Source organism: Macaca fascicularis, chromosome 1 (assembly GCF_037993035.2).
Source record: "Macaca fascicularis isolate 582-1 chromosome 1, T2T-MFA8v1.1".
NCBI classification, from domain to species: Eukaryota; Metazoa; Chordata; class Mammalia; order Primates; family Cercopithecidae; genus Macaca; species Macaca fascicularis.
This window is the reverse complement of record NC_088375.1, coordinates 181477156-181483854: the sequence shown is the minus strand read 5'-3', so window position 1 is coordinate 181483854 and position 6699 is coordinate 181477156. Positions and strand designations below refer to the sequence as shown.

The 6699-nt window shown below is 45.8% G+C and overlaps 1 long non-coding RNA gene across 1 annotated transcript; it reads left to right on the top strand.

The window, feature by feature from the left end:
• The first annotated feature begins 909 nt into the window (after positions 1-909).
• On the top strand, positions 910-6576 carry LOC141408031 (uncharacterized). The gene is made up of 2 exons (XR_012420056.1): positions 910-1055; positions 6518-6576. It is a non-coding gene; the product is annotated as an uncharacterized lncRNA (long non-coding RNA).
• The last annotated feature ends 123 nt before the right edge of the window (positions 6577-6699 follow it).

Below are 6699 nucleotides of genomic sequence, written 5' to 3'. Positions count from 1 at the left end.
GACATGTTATGACATAAAACCAAAAAATCCTCACTAATTTTAGAGATAAAAATTGGTGGCTGCACAGACATTCCATATGACAAGGGTCCTTAACCCCTGGGCTGCAGACCCCTGTCAGTGGCGTGTTAGGATCTGGGTCGCACAGCAGGAGGTGAGCCATGAGCCAGCATTACTGCCTGAGCTCCGCCTCCTGGTTCAAGCTCCTTGTGAGAATCTAACTAACGCCCGATGACCTGAGGCAAAACAGCTTCATCCCGAAACCACCCCCCCACCCACCATCCCCGTCTATGGAAAAATTGTCCCTCGTGCCAAAAAGGTCGGGGACCACTGCCATAGGGACTATGCCCTTGACCCTCCCAAAGGAGCATTTCCCCTTTCCTCACTCACTGGGGGTACATCGCTGGGAAAGTATGAGAAGCCCCAGGGACTGCCCTCAAGTGGGGATAACAAGATATACACACAAAAAGTGAGCTTCCGCCGCAGGAATTCAGGCCTGATGCAGTCTGTGATGTGAGGATGTCTCAGGAACTGCCATGCAGATGAGTGGGAAATGAAGGTGACTGATGGGAAGTGCCCTGAGGTGACAGGAGGAAGCAGTTCCTGAGGGAGCCACAATGGTCAGGGAGGGCTCGGGGGAATGGCAGATAGAAGGAGGCCTTGAAAGGAAAGTAAGAATTGTACAAGCAAGGAGATAGAAAGGGTAATCCAGGTGATGAGAAAAGTATGCCCACATTTTGGAAGCCAGAAAGAGTTTGTGACACTCCAGGGAGAGTGAAAAGACAGTCTGGCTAGAGAAAATGGGTCTTGAAGGAGAGAAATGATAAATCATCCTGGAAAGGAAGTCTGGGGCCGGTTCCTGAGGGAAGTCCCCGGAGATCCAACATCTTCTTCTGTTCTTTCTACCCACAGGTCAGGAATTACACAGATATTGTTTGCTCTGCAGACCTGAGCTGGCTCTAAAGGGGGCTGATTACACAGCCTTCTTGATCTCAGCCTACGTCCAGATGGATCACAGAATCCTCACCACAAGGGAGCTGGCCAGCCCAACCTGGAAGGTGGGGGCTTTCCTGCCATTGGTGCCTATGGGTTTGGGCTTGCATACTCAGTACAGGATGACACCTAACTGTAATGCCACCTGCTATGCCAACAGAACCATCCAGAAACTCAACCAAGGCAGACTGCTGGGGAAAGGTTCTTGTTGTTTTAAATAACATGTCTTGGCTGAGCACTGGCTCATACCTGTAATCCCAGCACTTTGGGAGGCCGAGGAAGGCAGATCACCTGAGGTCAAGAGTTTAAGACCAGCCAAAATTAGCTGGGTTGGTGGCACACGCCTGTAGTCCCAGCTATTCAGGAGGCTGAGGCACGAGAATCGCTTGAACCTGGGTGGTGGAGGTTGCAGTGAGCCGAGATCACACTACTGCACTCCAGCCTGGGTGATAGACTGAGACTCTCTCTTAATAAAAATAAATAAATAAACAACAAGTCCATCATCAGTTAGTCCCTGACGAAATGGGCTAGGGGACATGAGGAGGGATGGGGACGGGGAAAAAAGGGGCAGATACCTCAGCTCAGATCCTCATCCCCAGCTGGGTTCCCTTCTCCTCCAAGGAGTGCTTTCCAGGAGTGTAGAAAGAGGCGTCTCAGTCAGACAGCCAGGGTCCCTGGAGGCCAGACTTTTTCATCCCCTTTCATATGTGAAGAGGCTGAATAATCATCTTGTCCCCTTGTATTAGCCCATTCTCACATTGCTATAAAGAACTACCTGAGACATGGTAATTTATAAAGAAAAGAGAGAGCCAGACATGGTGGCTCATGCCTATAATCTCAGCACTTTGGGAGGCTGAGGTGGGCAGATCACCTGAGGTCAGGAGTTCGAGACCAGCCTGGCCAACATGGTGAAACCCAGTCTCTACTAAAAACACAAAAATTAGCCAGATGTGGTGACCTGCGCCTGCAATCCCAGCTACTCAGGAGGCTGAGGCAGGAGAATCACTTGAACCTGGGAGGCAGAGGTTGCAGTGAGCCAAGATCACACCACTGCACTCCAGCCTGGGCAAGACAGCGAGACCACATCAAAAACAAAAAAAAAAGAAAGAAAGAAAGAAGAAAAGAAAAATTGACTCATGATTCCACAGGCTGTACAGGAAGCGTGGCTGAGGAGGCCTCAGGAAACTTACAATCATGGCAAAAGATGAAGGGGAAGCAGGCATATCTCACATGACTGGAGGAGGAAGAAGAGAGAGTGAAGGAGGAGGTGCTAAACACTTTTAAACAACCAGATCTCATGAAAAATTACTCACTATCAAGAGAACAGCAAGGGGGAAATCTGCCCCCATGATCCAAACCATATCATCTGCCTGTATTCTTTGTGTGTGTGTGTGTGTGTGTGTGAGATGGGGTCTCACTCTGCCACTCGGGCTAGAGGAGCATGATCATAGCTCACTCACTGCAGCCTTAAATTTGAGGGATTCTCCTGGGCTCGAGCGATCCTCCTGCCTTAGCCTCCCAAGTAACTAGGACCGTGCCTAGCTAAAATACCAAACTCTTGACTTCAGCTCCATTTGTCATCATTTGTCCATTTCTCCTACAATCTTAAATTTTTTTTGACTGGGGTTTCTATGTGGCTGAATTTGGTGAAGTTTTCACTAACCCAGAACACACACACACACACACACACACACACACACACACACACAGCCCCAATAAAGTTCTTTCCTTCAATGAAATTGGCAAAGGGGCATAAAGAAAACTGGAACCTAAGGACCCAGTGAGGAAGCAATGTTTCACTTTCCACTGGAAACTGGTCTTTTACAATAATCCCATCACACCTAGGAGGCTGGACCAGGTTGTTATTTTAGAGTTTTGAAAGTTGCCCTCCCTTTTTCTACCTGGCTACTGGCTTGGGACTTTAGGTGGGTGAGGCCTGCCTCCACAGGAAAAATCCACAGTGAAAATGGTGACAGTTGGAGGGTGCTGGAGTCGAGCTTAGCCTTCCTCAATTCAGAAGACTAAATGCACACAAGAGTGCAGCAGAAGTCAGGAATCTGCTGCCAGACGGGCCAGAGAGGGGCAGGGCCTTCCTGCTCTAGGGCCCTTCCCCAGAAGATGTTAGCTATGGGTGAAGTCTTTACCTCCTCCCCAACCCCTATTCTCCATTGCATCCTTGGAACCAGGAGCCCAGAAACTTGCCAGCTCAGATAACCAGGACCATGTTTGAGATGCATAAATTTGGTCCTCTGGATCCTTCAAAAGTACACTGTATTTGTCACTCCCCGTAGACCTTTCAAGCAATAAGCTCTTCATGCTCTGTCCATTGGTTCTTTTTCTCCAGCAGTTCTGAGCAATGCTTCAAAAACAAAACATCAGATTCATTGTAAAGTTAAAAGGAACAGATTTTTTTTCCCCACATACCATGAATTTATCATTGATTGGTTTAGTTAAAATATCTAATGTGTCCACAGGTAAAATTTAAAAGTTCCTTTATGGGGCAGGGAGAGCATTTTTTTTTTAATACTCTGGTTTCACTTTTTTGCATTTAAATACTTTCTCACATACTCAATATTTATAAAAGGGTTAGAGTTCATTTTAGCAAATCCCATTAAATAGGCAGGGCTTTTCAAGGTCTTGCCTGTGAATTTCCTCATTTCAAGCACCGTTTAGTCCAGGTAAGCTGCAATAGAACCTGAGAACTTGGGACTGCCAGGCCAACTCTAGGTACTAGTTCCTGACATTTCTTTAAATATTTGGGTGTTCACATTTGTTCTCTTTGGTCATACTTACTGCACTGGACTTCTTTTTTGTTGAAATGTGAACTCTACTGCTAGCCAGTTAAAGTTCATTGTTTTTCAGAACTTTGATTTTAAAGGTGAATATTACTTTAACCTGGCCATGATGTACTGCTTTTTCGTAGTTAACTCAAAACAAAGCAGAACTCTGGGGATTAGTTCAATACAAACAATGTATTCTTCAGGATCTTTCTCTAAGTAGAGGAATTTTCTTGACCCTTACACAGCAATATATGGTCTTTTTGGACTACCAGCTCATGGTTATTCTTAATGTGGTCCAGACCCCAGGGCCATCCCTAGGAAAAGGAGGCAAAGCACCTCCCCACAGTAGGCCTGTGCCAGACACAGTGGACACACAGTGGAAACAAGGTCCCTGCCCGAAGACCTCAAGATTTATTGTGAGACATGAATTGGTAATTAAATAGCTGATCATTTTAAAAGCCCTAATACAGTTGTGTTTCATGTACATAACTGTAAATGAATGTAAGAAGTGCTGTAAAATCCCAGTGGGAGGGATTCATTCTTGCAGTGAGGAAGATGGATGAGGATTGAGGAAGACTTCATAGAGGTTGTGGGTTTTGAAATAGGGTTTGAAGGATGAGTAAGAGTTTACTAGGCAGAGATGCATGGAAAGAACATTCCAGGCAGCAGAGACAGCTAAAATAAATAAATAAATAAGTCACAGAGTAAGGAAAAGGATGGGAATGAGAAGTGGTTCAGTGTTACTACAGCATAGAGCAATATTGTCCAACCCACAGTTCAGGACAACTTTGAATGAGGCCAACACAAATTAGTAAACTTTCTTAAAATATGAGATACGTTTACAATATTTTTTTCTTTTTTTTTTTTTTGCTTATTAGCTATCATTAGTGTTAGTGTATTTTATGTGTGGCCCAAGACAATTCTTCTTCCAGTGTGGCTCGGGGAAGCCAAAAGATTAGACACCCCAGCATAGAGTATTTTGGGGTGACATGATGGGAATCGGAGAAGTAGGTGGGGGCCAGAATTCAGAAGGCCTTGGACACCAGCCTAAAGGCTTAGAGTTGCTCCTATTGGCCATGCACACAGCAAAGGTGTTCGAGTCCCTCTTTTGGCTGTTAGATTGAATGGGCTCAATTTTTTGGCCCTCTGTCTCTAGAACAGAGCTGCTGCTTTTCTACTGGGCCCACTATTTCTTCCTGGTCCTCTGATTCCCTTAGCGCTACACAGATCTCGATATTTGCCTCAGGTATCAAGGCTCTGAAAACGATTAGGATTCAGAGCAGACTGCTCTTTTTCAGAAAGAGTTTTATATTCTCCCTCTGGTCTTATACACTACAGGCAAATGGCACTGGTGTTTTGGACTTGGGCCAGTTGGGCCTTTTCTCCCCTCAAGAGAGAAGGATTCAATATTCAGTGTTTCTGAATTTCATGCTTAGTTCTTAAGACATTTCCCATTTGCCCTGAGAAATAAGTGCTGGCAGTAAGCTGCACTGTTTTTTTCTAAACGGGAAATGAGTTAAGCATTTGTGATCACCACTGAATGAGTGCCAGAGCTGGTTAGTGATCTTCCTGTTCAATCTGACGTCACCTAACTAGATAAGAAAGAGCTGAAACTAAAAGTCTGGTCTCCTGACTCCCAATCCAGTACTCTTTCTGGTGTGCTCCAGCTTCTGGCTCTGCTCAGCCAATTATGGAACAGACAGAATGTACTTGGCTGCCCCAAACAGGGCTAAAGGGCAGTTCTGTTCCCAAAATGGAATTCTGTTGTGCTTAAGCCAGGCAGCATAATTGCGTGTCTTTTGGTAACTCCCTGTCTTCTTCTGTAAAATGGGAGTCACTGGGTCCTTAGGTTCCAGTTTTCTTTATGCCCCTTTGCCAATTTCATTGAAGGAAAGAACTTTAATGGGGTTGTGTGTGTCTGTGTGTGTGTGTGTGTGTGTGTGTGTTCTGGGTTAGTGAAAACTTCACCAAATTCAGCCACATAGAAACCCTAGTCAAAAAAAATTTAAGATTGTAGGAGAAATGGACAAATGATGAAAAAAATTAATCCTTCAGCTCCTTCTAAGATCAAGGACTGGGGCGTGGTGGGCTGTTCTGCAGCTGTTTTGTGATGGATGAGGGATGATGGATCTATGTTCAAGTAGCGGAATCTTAAAGTCAGGAGTTGGAAGGAATCTTGGAGGTGGTCTGTGGTGACAGGAAGCCTCTTCCAATAGACTGAACATGGAAGACTCCCTAGAGCCGGAGGACAAGGGTTTCCTCTTAGCAATGAGCTTCCTGTTTTTGGAAATGCTCAAGCTGAGAATGGATGTTCAAGCAGAGGATATTCCGCTTGGAAGGGGCGTTCTGCACTGAAGTGGTGGCCAGTGGGAAACGCCAGGTTTCCAGCTCCTGCACAAATCCTTTCTAATATCCATCTACTCAGGTGAGCTGGCAGGGCAGTAGCTGTGCAGTGTTCAGAGTCATTTTATGTCAATGATCTTCACCTCGGTTTACTAACAACAGTAACAACCGTTACCGTTTACTGCTTTCCTATTAAGCACCATGTACTGTGCATAACATGTTATCTTTATTTCATCTCTATAATTTTGGGAGGTACGTTGAATCATTACTATCTATCTACTTCTTAGGTGAGGAAATAGAGGTTTAAAATTTAGTCCACAGTCTCGCAGGGATGGAGCCTGGATCAAATTTTGGGTTATCAGATTCCACACACGTTTCTTAGCTTTTCTTTTTTTTTTTTTCAGCTCCAATTTGTCTTGCTCCAGAAAAGGGGAAGGAGCGGCTGCGGATCTCTGTCTCCGGCCTCCTAGGAAAGGGAAGGGAGACCAGCGGTGCGGAGGCTGGGGCCCCCTTCTGGGTGGGGCCTAGTGGTGGGCGGGGCCTGGCAGTGGGCGGCCCCTGTCCGGAAGGGGCCAGTCCGGGGCGG